The following is a 16,207-nucleotide window of genomic DNA, read 5'->3' on the forward strand; positions in this document are numbered from 1 at the left end:
CCCCAGCCCATAAAGGAGGCATCGGTCGTGATGACGAAGTCTGGTACTGGAGTCAAGAATGTGAGGCATTTTTTGACAGATGAGATATTTTAGACCACCATGCTAACATTTCTAGCATCCTTCGAGTAATGCTGATCAAGACTTTGATTGGATCCATTGCAGTTGGAGTTCCTCTTGCAGTGGCCTCATCTTTAGTCATGCCTGTGGGACCAGGCTTATCGCAGAAGAGATCAGGACTTTTACAGATGCACTGAAATGGACTTTCTTTTGGAAATATTCAGAGCCAAGTTTATCAACCTTCGCTGCCTGTCTTGCGATAGACAGGCTTTGTTTTTGTTTATATTCAGGTTGGCTCCCAAAAACATTATTGTTTGACCTGGGTTTTTGGATAATTCACTGCGAGGCCCATTCTATGAACAGTTGGAGGCAAGCCTTGGTTGCTTTGGCAGCTTGCTACGGTGTTGAGGCTTTTAGCAGTCCGTTGTCTAGCTAGGGGATTACCTGATGACCTTGTTTTCTGAATGTGGCTGCTACAAGGGCGAGACATTTGGTGAATATCCAAGGAGATGCCTTGAAGTCAAATGGGAGGACTCTGAACTGGTAATGGGTACTAGCTACGGAGAAGCAGAGATATTTGTGATGTTTGGGATGCATGGGAATGTTGAAATACGCATCTTGTAAGTCTATAAGTCTAGTAAGAGGTCATGTAATTTCCGTTGTTTAGGACATGTATGATGTCGGAGAGAGAGTAATCATACCGAAAGAATGTTTGTGTAGGAATTTGTTTAGTATCCTGAAGTCTAGGATGGGTCTCCATTACTTTGTTACTTTGTAGAATCTCATGCCCTCCTGAGAACAAGGGACCTTTTCAATTACACTCTTGGTCAGTATTATTAGGGCTTCTTTCCTCAATAAGTAAAAACAAGGTGGGTACGCCCCCTTTGGAGGGTCTTGATGTTCTCTGCACAAACTCCAGGGTATGCTCATTTGTACAACGTTTTCTCTTTCCATTGAGGAAGGTAGTTGGAAATATTTGCAGTCACATGAATGGAAGTAGTGGATGTAGCTGGTACCTGGTCTAGGTCAGTATTTTACGGCCTGCATATCGACCAGGTGGGAGGGAGGGCAGGGGGAGGGGTAGCTTCCAGCGCAGACCTTGTTTGTTGTAAGCTTCTCAGGGTGGTTGATGGTACGCATGATGTTGGTAGGTGGGTCTATATTGGGATTGAAAGAGTTGATATTGTTGAGATCATTGATAACCCCCTCTGTTGGTAGAGAGATCTCTTTCTTGAGCCCCCCGGAAGGGCTACTTCTTAAAATGAAGGGTGCCTAGAGACCTAGCAGTGTCATTGTCCATCCTTATCGCCAGTAGTGTGTCATCTATATGTTTTCCAACCAAAGTTTCTCCGTCATAGGCCATGTCCAAAACCTTTGATTGGACCTTCGGCTAAAAAGATGTAGCTTTAAGCCATCCCTGGCGTCTCAAGACCGCTGCCTCAGCTAATTGGCAGAAACCTGGGGCAGACATGGGCACTATCCAAATTGACGAAATGGAATATACATCCATTCGCTTGCAGTCTCAATGGGCGATAGCGGTATCTTTGAGTAGCTATTGTCTGTATGAAAAGGACACAAACAAAGGGTATAAAAGTGAATTGAGTCTATGTTGGACACGTGGTCCTTTGAATCCGATGCTAGAAAACGGAACCTGCAACATAGATTGGCGATTCAGAAATAATTCGCGAAAACAAAACTAATTGCACAGTAGGTGTGGTTTATATAGTTTTCGGTTGTTTAGTAGTCTACGGAAGGAAGCTGTAGGTCCGCCTATTTAGATGTCACGTGCTCACGTTTTAACTGTTTTTCTTCTGCACGTGTTCGGAAAAGTTACAAACTGTAAAGGTGTAAAGGTTTCGATTTTGATCGTAACACGTATAAGGTATTATTATCTACATACGTTGGAGAGTTTAAAAAGTGTTACTCTGTAAACTGTGTTCTTTGCATTTTCATGATTAAAAACATCTAAATAGAAGACATAAAAAAAATATCATTATCATTAGAAAAAAAAAGTATTAATATTGGTTATTATTATGCTTCTTAATTTAAAAAATGCTAGCATTTGTAAATCGTAAACCTATCCTCGGAAAGGTGTGCTGGCGCTTGGGGTGTTTGGAAGATTAATAAATAATAAATGCCCTTTTCTATGCACCTGTCAACTTGGCTTTTAAACTTTCAATTGCCCAGTCTGTATCTTTACACTTCCACCAAACACTCTGTCACTGCTGTTTTAGTTGTGTAGTGACTCATTCATCGGTATGTAATAATCCATTCACTACATTAAAACACTAATGGGCACATATACAATAACTGGCATATCCCCAGGAATATGCCAGTTATTGTGCACCGTGACACTACCTCCATGGATGCGCCATTGTTAGACGGGGACCCTGAGGGTCGGCCGGATACTGAGGGGGAGATCCCCGAGGGGGACCGGCTCCGGCGATCGTACAGACAAGTTACCTCCCTCCCCACAAACAGGCACCACACCAAGTCGAGTTCAAGGCTTTATATAAGGTTCTTAAGGCAAGGATATCAGCGATACAGGATATCTCGGACCCGGGGGTCCTCTCACTTCTAGTCTCTGTAGGAAAAGGGGGTAGCGGGACAGTCTTGGTACCGGATCGGTACAGGTAGTGGTAAGAGGCGAGCTCACAATCCTCGAGCTGGAGTGTCTGTGGATCGGGCCACGGCAGCGCCAGCAGGCCAAGATGGTAGTCTCACAAGGCAGAGGGCCGCGGCAGCGCCAGCAGGCCAAGGTGGTTTCACGAGGCAGAGGGCCGCGGCAGCGCCAGCAGGCCAAGATGGTTTCACGAGGCAGAGGGCCGCGGCAGCGCCAGCAGGCCAAAACGATGGTTTCACGAGGCAGAGGGCCGCGGCAGCGCCAGCAGGCCAAAACGATGGTTTCACGAGGCAGAGGGCCGCGGCAGCGCCAGCAGGCCAAGACGATGGTTTCACGAGGCAGAGGGCCGCGGCAGCGCCAGCAGGCCAGTCACGGATGAGTTCTTCTCGGGTCTCTCGACTCCAGGATACAACTGGCTTCCTGGTCTGGCCCTGCCCCAGTTATAGGTCTGGTCCCCTTTGATGTCCGGACCCTCGCGCCTGGGGGCCGGGAGGTCCGGGATGAGGGAGTCCAGACGCCCAGCAGGGGGGTGGAGCCAGCGCCCAGGGCGGCCTGGGGTGATCGACACCTGGCGGAGGAGAGCCGTTGACGATTCCTTCTCCCATTGACTCGCCAAGTGGTCACTCTGCCTCCTGGGAGGAGGTTGGGGCCTCGATGTCGGGGCCGGCCGGGCCCGGGGTTAGGGTCGAGTTGAGGCCACGCGGCCTCGTGCTGCAGTGCCCCAAGATGGCGGCCGGGTCGATGTCGTGGTGTGGATGGTGACCCGGGCCAGCTGGGTCCGGAGCTGGTGTCTTGTAGTGGAGGGATTGCAGGGTACTTCGGGTGGTCGGTTGTGGACTCTGGCTGGGGATGCAGGGAGAGCCAGGGTCCCGGTCCCATTGCGGGGAGGGGGGACAGCCCGAACATGCGGCCTGTCCAACATGCGTCCCCCCCAGCTGAAGGCGGGGAGAGTCAGCCATCTTCCTGGGGACTCTCCTCGCTGAGGCGGAAAAAGCGTGACAGGCCGTCGGCGTTGGCGTGGTCCTGGCCTGGACGATGTTCCACCGTGAAGTCCATCCCCTGCAGGGAGATGGACCAGCGCAACAGCTTCGGGTTCTCCCCCCGCATTTGCATCAGCCATTGCAGGGGTCGGTGGTCTGTTTGCACCCGGAAGTGGGTGCCGAAGAGGTAGGGCCGGAGCTTCTTGAGGGCCCAGACTACGGCGAAGGCCTCTCTCTCAATGGTGCTCCAGCGCTGCTCTCGGGGCAAGAGGCGTCTGCTGATGAAGACCACCAGATGGTCGACCCCTTCGGCGTTGAGTTGGGAGAGGACGGCCCCCACACCATGATCGGAGGCGTCCGTCTGCACAAGGAATTCCCGGCTGTAGTCGGGAGCCTGGAGCACGGGGGCCGTGCACATGGCGGTCTTTAGCTTTTCGAAGGCTGATTGGCAGTCCGGGGTCCAGTTGACGGTTTTGGGGCTCTTTTTGGAGGTGAGCTCTGTGAGGGGCCCCACGATGCTGCCATAGTCCTTCACGAACCGCCGGTAGTATCCGGTGAGCCCCAGGAAGGCCCGGACCTCCGTTTGGCTCGTAGGGGGTTGCCAGGCCTGGATGGCAGCAATCTTGAGTTGGAGAGGGGCCACCAGCCCGCTTCCCACTTGGTGTCCTAGGTAGGTCACGGACCCTTGGCCAACCTGGCACTTGCTGGCTTTGATGGTGAGCCCGGCTTGCTGGAGGGCGTGTAGAACCTCCCGCAGGTGGCGGAGGTGGTCGGTCCACTGGTGGCTGTACACAGCAATGTCGTCCAGGTAGGCGGCGCTGAAGTCTTCCAGGCCCGCCAGTACCTGGTTTACCAGCCGTTGGAACGTTGCCGGGGCGTTTTTCATGCCGAAGGGCATGACTTTAAAGTGGTAGTGCCCGTCTGGGGCAGAGAAGGCGGATCGTTCTTGGGCCCTAGGGGTGAGGCCGATCTGCCAGTAGCCCGCTGTTAGGTCGAAGATGCTCAGGTAGCGGGCGGCCCCCATCCGGTCAATTAGCTCGTCTGCCCGGGGGATGGGATGAGCGTCGGTCCGGGTAACTGCATTCAGCCCTCGATAGTCCACGCAGAACCGGAGCTCAGGGGCAACGCCCGGGGCAGCTGCCTTGGGAACCAGGACCACTGGGCTCGCCCAGGGACTGTCTGAGGGTTCGATCACTCCTAAGGTCAGCATCTTGGACACCTCGGTCTGGATGCAGGCTCGTACCCGGTCTGGTACGCGGTATGCTCGGTGTCGAATAGGAGGGCTGTCCCCGGTGTCCACATCGTGGAGGCACCAGGGGGTGACTCCGGGGGTGAGGGAGAACAGGGAGGCGAACTGCCTCAGGAGCGTTTGGCAGTCTTGGCGTTGCTCCGGGGACAGGGCCTCGGAGAGCTGGACCCCTTCCACTGAGCCGTCCTGCTCGAGGGCCCTCAGTAAGTCCGGAAGGGGTTCGGAGTCTTCTTCTGTCCCAGTATCGGTAGCCATCAGGAGGCTGAGTTCGGATCGCACAAAATGGGGTTTGAGCCTGTTGGCATGGAGGACCCGTAGGGGGTTCCGGGCAGTCTCCATGTCGATTAAATAGGTGACGGGCCCCTTGCGTTCGATTACCTTGAAGGGCCCGGACCATCTGTCTTGGAGGGCACAGGGCTCAACCGGGGACATCACCCAGACCTGTTGTCCAGGTTCGAACTCAATGGAGGACGTGTGCTGATCGTACCACCTCTTCATGTCCTCCTGACTGGCCTCGAGGTTGGCTTTGGCGGTGTCTCGGAACCGCCGGGTCTGGTTGCGGAGAGCCAGGAGATACCGGTAGATGTCCGGGGGAGTTTTCTGGGGAGGCTGCTCCCAACCTTCCTTGACTAGGCTGAGGGGGCCCCGGACGGGGTGCCCGTACAGGAGTTCAAAGGGGCTGAAGCCGAGGGACTTCTGCGGGACCTCCCGATAGGCAAACAGGAGGCATGGAAGTAGCACGTCCCACTGGCGTCGAAGGGGTTCTTCTAGACCCATAATCATCCCCTTGAGGGTGCGGTTGAATCTCTCGACCAGTCCGTTTCCTTGTGGGTGATAGGGGGTCGTGAATTTGTAGGTGACCCCGCATTGCTGCCAGAGGGACTTCATATATTTGGAGATAAAGTTCGTGCCCCTGTCACTGACGACCTCCCGGGGGAACCCCACCCGGGAGAAGATCCCCATCAGGGCCCGGCCCACCACGGGGGCCGTCACAGTCCGAAGAGGGATGGCCTCGGGATAGCGGGTGGCGTGGTCTACAAGGACCAGGATGAACCGGTGTCCTTGGGCTGTTCGAGGGTCGAGGGGCCCCACAATGTCTATTCCCACTCGTTCAAACGGGGTGGTGACGACCGGGAAGGGTTGTAACGGTGCTTTGATTTTTCGGCCACTTTTTCCGCTGGCCTGGCAGGTGGGGCAGGCCTTGCAGTGGTTGGTGACATCCTTCCGCATGTGGGGCCAGAAAAAATGGGTCACCAGGCGGTCGTAGGTTTTATCCTGCCCCAGGTGTCCGGCAAGGGGGACATCGTGGGCTAAGTTCAGGAGGAAGTCTCGGAAGCGAAGGGGCACCACCAGCACCCGACTGGCCCCTAGTTCTGCAATTTTCTGCTCGCTGTAGAGCAGGTCTTGGTCCCAGTAGATCCAGTGGGCCCCCGAGGTATCTCCGGTGCTCTGGGCCAGGGCTTGCTGCCGGAGTCCTTCGAGAGAAGGACAGGTTTTTTGTTCGGCCCGGAATTGTTCCTGCGTGGGGCCTCCCTCCTGCTGCCATTGGGCCAGGTCAGGGACGTCCCGAAGCTGGTCGGGTCCTTCTTCGGTTTGGGTCGAGGGACTGGCGTCTGGGGCGGCCTCCTCTGGGATGAGCGCGGGAGGAGGTTCTGGCCACTCGGGCTCTTCTAGACTGGGGACCGCGCGGGCGGTCATGGACCGGGTCGTGACGCAGACCCATTCGGGGAGGCCAAGCATCCCCAGGTGTTCTCTCCGTTCGACAGCTGCCCAGGGAGAGCTTTCAAGGTCGTTTCCTAGGAGGCAGTCCACGGGGGCATCATCGCGGACAGTTACTTTTAACATCCCTGTTACTCCTCCCCACTCGAAGGGGACGCAGGCCATGTGGCATAGGCTTTCGGAGTTGTCGGCTGATCGAACAGGGCAAAGAATGTTCGGCAAGATTTGGTCTGGAGTGACGAGGTGGCGTCGGACCGCCGTTACACTGGCCCCGGTGTCGCGGAGGGCTTCCGCCCGGCGGCCATTAATGTTGACCCATTGACCGTACTTCTGTGTGTTGGCGGGAAGGGGGGCCCGCGGAATCATGTCTCTCTCCCCTAAGCAGACCAGTGCCATGGCGGCGGGTGCCCATTCAGAGGGATCGGTCTCGTACTCTTCTTGGTCTTCCGGGATTATTTCTTCCCCTAGGGCCGCCGCTGCAACTTGGCGGGGAGTAGTGTTCGGATTCTTTGGGCAGTTGGGATCACTGGCGTAGTGGCCGGGTCGCTGGCACCTGTGGCACGTAATGTTGGCCCGGAAACCGGCCCGGACGGCAGGGCTTCCTCGGCCAACCGGGGTCGAGGGGTTTCTGGGGGGTGACGAGGGGCCGGGGTCCCTCCCCCGACCCTGACTTCCTCCTCCCCCTCGGGGGCGATACGGTCTGGATAATTCGCTGGGTGTGCTCCGGCCAACTCGGGTGCTTTCCCACCGGTCGGCTTCGGCGGCGAGTTGTCGAGGGTCGGTTAGCTTACTGTCCAGGAGGTGTTGCCGGAGCTCCACGAAGCAGTTGTTCGACAGGTGTTCCCATACGATGAGGTCAAAGAGTTGTTCGTAGGTGGTTACTTTGTTGCCCTTGATCCACCCCTCGAAGGCTCGGCTAAAAAAGTTCACGTACTCCACCCAAGTTGTACCCGGAATCCGTTTGCAGTCGCGGAACCGTTGGCGGTACATCTCCGGTGTGAGCCCGTATCGAGTGAGGAGGGCGGCCTTCATGTGGTCGTAGGAGGTCATCAGCTGGTCCGGGAGTTGCAGCAGGGCGTCCCGCCCTTCGTTGACAAACCTCCCCCATAATCCGGCTCCCCAATCGCTTCGGGGAATCCGGTGGGAGGTCATTGCCACCTCATAGGCTTTAAACCACTGCTGTATATCATCGTTCTTGTGGTATTCCCGGATGACATCTTTGGGGATGTGAACCTTGGGTTCGGTCGAGGCAGACGGGGTCGGTCGTTCGGGAAGCCCGAGGTCTTTATTCTGTTTCTGGATCTCCAGTGCTTTGAGATTGCGCTCATGTTCGTACTCTAGTTTCTTTTCCTCTAGCTCCCTCTGTCTTTGCTTGTCTTCCCGCTCTTCCCTGAGCCGTAAGTGTTCCAGGGTTATTTTTTGTTCTGCCAGCTTGAGTTCCCCATCCAAGCGAAGTCGGGCTAGTTCTAATTCGTGGAGTCTGTTTTTTTCTCTTTCTCGGATCTCTTCCAGGGAGAGATCCGCTCTTTCTTTAGATGGTGCGGGGCTCGTTTCGGTTGTTTGTGTTCGGGGTACGGCCGTACCCGTTTCCGCCCAGGCTTCCAGGGCTCGTTTGAAGTCTTCCTTCGTACTCAGACCCGTGGTTGGGAGACCAAGTTCCATGCAATATTGCTTCAGTTCTCGGTGGTTGTAGTCTTCCAATTTTTCCATCTGGAACTTCTCCGTTGTTCCGCTCTCTGTTGTCATGGTGGTCGTGTGTCGTGGGTCGGGTGACTTTCTGTACGATTATGCGTAGGTTCGGATCCCGTCGCTGGCCACCAATGTTAGACGGGGACCCTGAGGGTCGGCCGGATACTGAGGGGGAGATCCCCGAGGGGGACCGGCTCCGGCGATCGTACAGACAAGTTACCTCCCTCCCCACAAACAGGCACCACACCAAGTCGAGTTCAAGGCTTTATATAAGGTTCTTAAGGCAAGGATATCAGCGATACAGGATATCTCGGACCCGGGGGTCCTCTCACTTCTAGTCTCTGTAGGAAAAGGGGGTAGCGGGACAGTCTTGGTACCGGATCGGTACAGGTAGTGGTAAGAGGCGAGCTCACAATCCTCGAGCTGGAGTGTCTGTGGATCGGGCCGCGGCAGCGCCAGCAGGCCAAGATGGTAGTCTCACAAGGCAGAGGGCCGCGGCAGCGCCAGCAGGCCAAGGTGGTTTCACGAGGCAGAGGGCCGCGGCAGCGCCAGCAGGCCAAGATGGTTTCACGAGGCAGAGGGCCGCGGCAGCGCCAGCAGGCCAAAACGATGGTTTCACGAGGCAGAGGGCCGCGGCAGCGCCAGCAGGCCAAAACGATGGTTTCACGAGGCAGAGGGCCGCGGCAGCGCCAGCAGGCCAAGACGATGGTTTCACGAGGCAGAGGGCCGCGGCAGCGCCAGCAGGCCAGTCACGGATGAGTTCTTCTCGGGTCTCTCGACTCCAGGATACAACTGGCTTCCTGGTCTGGCCCTGCCCCAGTTATAGGTCTGGTCCCCTTTGATGTCCGGACCCTCGCGCCTGGGGGCCGGGAGGTCCGGGATGAGGGAGTCCAGACGCCCAGCAGGGGGGTGGAGCCAGCGCCCAGGGCGGCCTGGGGTGATCGACACCTGGCGGAGGAGAGCCGTTGACGATTCCTTCTCCCATTGACTCGCCAAGTGGTCACTCTGCCTCCTGGGAGGAGGTTGGGGCCTCGATGTCGGGGCCGGCCGGGCCCGGGGTTAGGGTCGAGTTGAGGCCACGCGGCCTCGTGCTGCAGTGCCCCAAGATGGCGGCCGGGTCGATGTCGTGGTGTGGATGGTGACCCGGGCCAGCTGGGTCCGGAGCTGGTGTCTTGTAGTGGAGGGATTGCAGGGTACTTCGGGTGGTCGGTTGTGGACTCTGGCTGGGGATGCAGGGAGAGCCAGGGTCCCGGTCCCATTGCGGGGAGGGGGGACAGCCCGAACATGCGGCCTGTCCAACAGCCATATTTACAATGCAGTGCACCATGGGACAAAAATGGCACATGGCTTTGCGTACGCTTACCGTGTGCTTACTGTGCTCTTACGCTGTGAGTACGTAAGACGTCCCGCCGCGATTCGCGTAGTTGCTTTTAAAAGTAATATACGCTTATTAAAAGTTTAAAAAACTATTTTCATAATTATCTAGATAATGTCTTCTCTTAGTATGTACATTAAATACTTAAACAGTTAAAAATGTTGGAACCTTTCGCGTATGGGGCGTTGTACATGACATCACACGGAAGCGTTGGTGCGACGCGTAATGTAAAAGCGTATTCGTAACGTATGCGCAGGTACGCACAGAGTACGATTTGCTGTACAAAGTATGGTGCGATCACCATACACGTATGGTACGATTATCCCAAAAACAAACAATGAAAAAGGAATTAAATAGAATTTAATTTTAATATATTGAAAAAAAAAAATAACAAAAAAAATTACAATTTACTTCTGTTATTATTTTACATTAAGAATATGAAATATAACTTAAAACATAAAATAAATATAAATATTTATAAGAAAAATGTAGGAAATTAGTATAAAAAGAAAGAAATTCAAAAATTAATCCATTTAAAAATTATCATTTACAAAACCTTTAAAATTCACTGAAAAAACCATACGGTTAACACACGTTATAGTTAGGAATTAGCATTTAAAAAACCTTGCAAATTCACTGAAAAAACCATAGGCTTCACACACGTTATAGTTAGCTGGACATTTCACTCATACAAAAACATTGAAATTCCCCCGTTATAGTTAATTTAGCTAACTATAACTCGCGCAGCCGCAATGCACTGCTGATGACGTCACATATTACATCACTCATGACATGGCCAGTGACATCACTCATGACATCACTGATGACATCTCAAATATATATATATATATATTGCTATAAGCTCCGGGTCCCACGCATGGGCGGGGATAATTCCCTGTTCATAACTATTGATGAGTATCCCCTGGAAGATAACTCATTTTATTCTCCAGTATTGGATGTTTCATAGGTTCACGTGCTTGAATCAGAATAGCAAGCAGTTTTGTAGGTGAATATAAATGCAGATATAGTAATAGAAGTACCCTAGTGAGTGGTGGGTAACAGTCTAGTACATATATCCATACATAAATACATGTATGCATACTTTTATGCAAATAGTTTATATATGAAAAGACTATTAAATCATATACAATGCCATCAGATACATCAGTAAAGAGATATAACCATCACTTACAATTAAGGAGGCTCGCCTTATTGAAACAAATGATGTAAAACTACTTGCCCTACGACTGCAGTAGTGCGGTGTGAGCGTGTGGGTGTTCTTCCATGTCGCAGCATGACATATCTTCTCCAGAGGAATGCCTGCAATCAGAGCATCTGAGGTAGACACTGCCCAGGTTCAGTTTGCCTTTGCTCCTGCTGAGAGTGGTTTGCCAGCTTTGGTATGGCAAAACTGTAAGATGGCAGGTTGCTTTCATGACTGCCGTACCTTGAGTAAAGAGTCTGTAAGAGACCAACAGCTGATCAATGTTCCGGAATTGTTTGGTACGATGGAGATAGAATTTAAGACAACGTTTAATGTCCAAGGTTTGGAGAGACCTTTCAGCTGGAGATGCCGGATTTGGGAAAAATCTATGATAGGGTAATTGAGTTGAAATTGCGGTGGAACCAAGGGGATGAATCTTGGGTTTGTTCTGAGGAGCACATAATCACCAGTGAAACGCAAGAACAGTTCCTGTGTAGTGAAAGCCTGAATTTCGACGACTCTTCTAATTGAAGAGAGAGCTTAGAGCAAAGCGACCTTCCATGTGAGAAATTTCAGATCTGCTTTGTGAATGTGCTCGAATAGAGGCTTCATAAGCTGCAAAAGAACCACATTGAGATACCATTCTGGGGGAGGAGCTCTACGGGGGGAAAACCTCTGAACAATCCGCTCATGACCTGTTTGACTATTCTAGTGGAACAGAGAGAGATAGAGAATGTGTGGAGCGTCTGTACCTTGAAATTGCGACTTGATGAACCTTCAAACATGCATGTACCAATCCTGATCTAGCTAGCGACAGTAGGTCGGGCAGAATCTGTTTAGGTGAGACTTTCAATGGATGTTGGTTAGACTGTTGGCAAAATGAACAGAATCACTTTCATTTTAATTTATGTCTTGTTAGTAGCTTCCACTCTTGCCTTGGATAAGATCTCCCTACAGTCCTGAGGGATGTCTAATCCCTGGAACTCACTGAATTCAGGAGCCACGCCTGCAATTGGAGAGAGGCTGGCTCCGGGTGTAGGATCTGGCAATTGTTCCTTCTCAAGAGTGTTTGAATCTTCAGTAGGTGGATGGGATTGGACTCTGACAGCAGCAGGAGCTGCACAAACCAATGCTGCCTGAGCTATTTGGGAGATATTAGAATGAGGCAACGATGCTCCATTTTTATCTTGTCGAGAATCCTTGGTTTCAGAGGGAAGGGGGGAAAAGTTATGCATAAATCCCGGATCAGCTCATTGAAAGGGCATTCCCCCATGACCCTGGGAGCGGGTATCGACTGGCATAGAACTGGTTTTCCCCACCGTGAGAATATTTTGTCCAGCTCCAACCGATCCAGTTTCTACTCCTGGCAACTTTCTCTGGTACTGCTGAGAGTGTCCGCTAAGATGTTGTTCACTCCTGACAGGTGCTCTGTTTTCAGAACTATTTTGTCTGCTGTGAACCAGTTCCAAAGGTCTTGGGCTTCCTGAGATAGAGTTAGCGACCTTGTACCCCCTTGCTGGTTAATGTAATACCTGCTGGTCGTATTGTCTGTATGGACCAGCAAGGAGGTTCCTGCTATGCATTGATTTCTGTAGCACTGACGACCTCCCTTAGATTTGCAGGTCCTGCTAGTGGCTACCCCAGCCCATAAAGGAGGCATCGGTCGTGATGACGAAGTCTGGTACTGGAGTCAAGAATGTGAGGCATTTTTTGACAGATGAGATATTTTAGACCACCATGCTAACATTTCTAGCATCCTTCGAGTAATGCTGATCAAGACTTTGATTGGATCCATTGCAGTTGGAGTTCCTCTTGCAGTGGCCTCATCTTTAGTCATGCCTGTGGGACCAGGCTTATCGCAGAAGAGATCAGGACTTTTACAGATGCACTGAAATGGACTTTCTTTTGGAAATATTCAGAGCCAAGTTTATCAACCTTCGCTGCCTGTCTTGCGATAGACAGGCTTTGTTTTTGTTTATATTCAGGTTGGCTCCCAAAAACATTATTGTTTGACCTGGGTTTTTGGATAATTCACTGCGAGGCCCATTCTATGAACAGTTGGAGGCAAGCCTTGGTTGCTTTGGCAGCTTGCTACGGTGTTGAGGCTTTTAGCAGTCCGTTGTCTAGCTAGGGGATTACCTGATGACCTTGTTTTCTGAATGTGGCTGCTACAAGGGCGAGACATTTGGTGAATATCCAAGGAGATGCCTTGAAGTCAAATGGGAGGACTCTGAACTGGTAATGGGTACTAGCTACGGAGAAGCAGAGATATTTGTGATGTTTGGGATGCATGGGAATGTTGAAATACGCATCTTGTAAGTCTATAAGTCTAGTAAGAGGTCATGTAATTTCCGTTGTTTAGGACATGTATGATGTCGGAGAGAGAGTAATCATACCGAAAGAATGTTTGTGTAGGAATTTGTTTAGTATCCTGAAGTCTAGGATGGGTCTCCATTACTTTGTTACTTTGTAGAATCTCATGCCCTCCTGAGAACAAGGGACCTTTTCAATTACACTCTTGGTCAGTATTATTAGGGCTTCTTTCCTCAATAAGTAAAAACAAGGTGGGTACGCCCCCTTTGGAGGGTCTTGATGTTCTCTGCACAAACTCCAGGGTATGCTCATTTGTACAACGTTTTCTCTTTCCATTGAGGAAGGTAGTTGGAAATATTTGCAGTCACATGAATGGAAGTAGTGGATGTAGCTGGTACCTGGTCTAGGTCAGTATTTTACGGCCTGCATATCGACCAGGTGGGAGGGAGGGCAGGGGGAGGGGTAGCTTCCAGCGCAGACCTTGTTTGTTGTAAGCTTCTCAGGGTGGTTGATGGTACGCATGATGTTGGTAGGTGGGTCTATATTGGGATTGAAAGAGTTGATATTGTTGAGATCATTGATAACCCCCTCTGTTGGTAGAGAGATCTCTTTCTTGAGCCCCCCGGAAGGGCTACTTCTTAAAATGAAGGGTGCCTAGAGACCTAGCAGTGTCATTGTCCATCCTTATCGCCAGTAGTGTGTCATCTATATGTTTTCCAACCAAAGTTTCTCCGTCATAGGCCATGTCCAAAACCTTTGATTGGACCTTCGGCTAAAAAGATGTAGCTTTAAGCCATCCCTGGCGTCTCAAGACCGCTGCCTCAGCTAATTGGCAGAAACCTGGGGCAGACATGGGCACTATCCAAATTGACGAAATGGAATATACATCCATTCGCTTGCAGTCTCAATGGGCGATAGCGGTATCTTTGAGTAGCTATTGTCTGTATGAAAAGGACACAAACAAAGGGTATAAAAGTGAATTGAGTCTATGTTGGACACGTGGTCCTTTGGTGTAAGTTGAAGTGTTATGTTCTGTGTTTTTACTAGAGCGGTGCTCCTCTTACCTGAGCAGCAGCCAGGTGGGGTGATGCTATTCCTCCTACATATACTAGGTAAGATAACAAAAATATTTTGTTGCCAGGAAATGGTGATATCATGATCAATCTTGTATAAACTTAAAACTTGATGTAGATGACATTAAGCATCTGATAGGCGGTTAAATGTTTGATAATTGCCTAACTACGATTCTACTTGTGTTTCTCATTTGTATGTGTACATTTTCTCTCTTTCTCTTTGTTTCCACCAAATTCAAGGGAGAAGATTGAATGATTTCGTGAAAAATATACAGGTGATATTTTTCCTGTTTTTCTATACAGTAGCCATAACTATCTAGGTCCTGAAGAAAGCAGTGACATATTTAGCGTCACATCTGCTGAAACATGTTGACCCTACTGAACATCAGATATTATGTTAAATCTGATTGTTTTCTCACATTTTAACATTAGGAGTTTTTGAGGGAATTGAATAAAATATGGTTGTCTCCACTCATCAACTACCTAATTTTAACATTACACTATTTTTCACATTTATTTTGGCACTGTAATCCAGTTACCTGCAAAAAATCGAAACATCCCCGTAACTTCCTTTGAAGTTGATCTATCATTACTACACTGATAGACATACTGCACTTTCTCCTGGGTAAGGAGAACCCATATGATGCAGGGCGGAATCAGGCGGGAACTGATGGGCACTTTTCTCCAATAATAGTGAGTGGAGTGCGGCATGACACATAGTCACATCACATAGTATTGTTTTGGATGATTCACAAGTAGATTTGTAGTCTTTCTTTGGACCCACGCACACTCTTTTCAGTTGAAGAGAAACCTGGGGCAGTCATGTCCGTCGCACAATCTATAATCTCCAAGGAGGCGTACTCACCCTCCTGGAAGATCTTTCTTGCTTCCGCCTTTTTGTCTTCAGGCATCAAGCCACTAGGCTGCTGACATCGGACCATATTTGTAGGTTGCCTGCTCGAACTGTGATGGCAGACATGAGGGAGAATCTCTTCCCTCTGTTGTCTAAATGCCTGCTGTAGTTTTGAATCCAGGCACGAAATGTATAACAATAGGATTTATTAAGAGAGCACAGTACAACGTATGTTCAGGTAGAAATCTTCACAACAGCTGCCCCATGGAACATAGAACTCCATGTACCATAGTAAAAGACTGCAGTACAACACTTAAGTATGAACATTTGTAACACTAAAGCATTTAATGAAACATGCAAGAATATTTAGAATATAACACCTGCCTACTATGTCTGGTGGATCGGAGATGAGATCAGGTGGGTTTTTAGAGCGTATTTGCACCGCTTGTGAGATCACAGAGTCTGGTCCGGGATGACCCATGAGGCAAGCGGGAGAATCCTCGGTAGACTTGTACTTCTTGTCCGTGCAAGGTGGTACTGCCGCTACTGTGGCCAGATTCTTCATTATCTTGAGCCCCTCATCCTAGATATAGTCAATGATGGGGATGGCCCTCACTGACTTGCTTGCTTGCTCCTTGAAATCAGAAAGAAATCATTTGAACTGTGTAGCAGAAGTTGGGAGATAAAATTGTGTTGCAGCCCAGACAATCAGGTTATGAAATCCCTCGATGTCCTCTGGGGGAAAGTCTAAAGAGTGTGGTGTTGGAGGCGATGGAGAAGGGACAAGGTAGTCATTCCACTTATCCTCTGGATGTTGGGGTTGAGTGTTTTCGCCTTACTCCCTTTCATCTTCTGAAGACTTTTGGTCTTCCCTTGGTGGTGCCACTATGTTCGAGGCACGTGTTACCCTGGGCATTATAGGTTGAGGAATATGCCTTGGCGTAACAGAAGAGGCAGTCTGAGGTGATGCTACAAGCTGCTCCTGTTAAGGGTCAGAAAATCTTCTTTAATCCTGCAGCATGGCTTGCGAATCCTGGACTAGCTATATAGTCATTTGCACTTCATCATATCT

At 50.7% G+C, this 16,207-nt stretch overlaps 1 protein-coding gene across 1 annotated transcript in view; it reads right to left on the reverse strand.

The window, feature by feature from the left end:
• The window catches only part of LOC144803910 (uncharacterized), a 151,657-nt gene that overhangs the window by 84,431 nt on the left and 51,019 nt on the right, over window positions 1-16,207 (reverse strand). The window lies entirely within an intron of this gene.

The sequence above is a fragment of the Lissotriton helveticus genome, chromosome 1_2 (assembly GCF_964261635.1).
Source record: "Lissotriton helveticus chromosome 1_2, aLisHel1.1, whole genome shotgun sequence".
In the NCBI taxonomy this organism is placed as follows: Eukaryota; Metazoa; Chordata; class Amphibia; order Caudata; family Salamandridae; genus Lissotriton; species Lissotriton helveticus.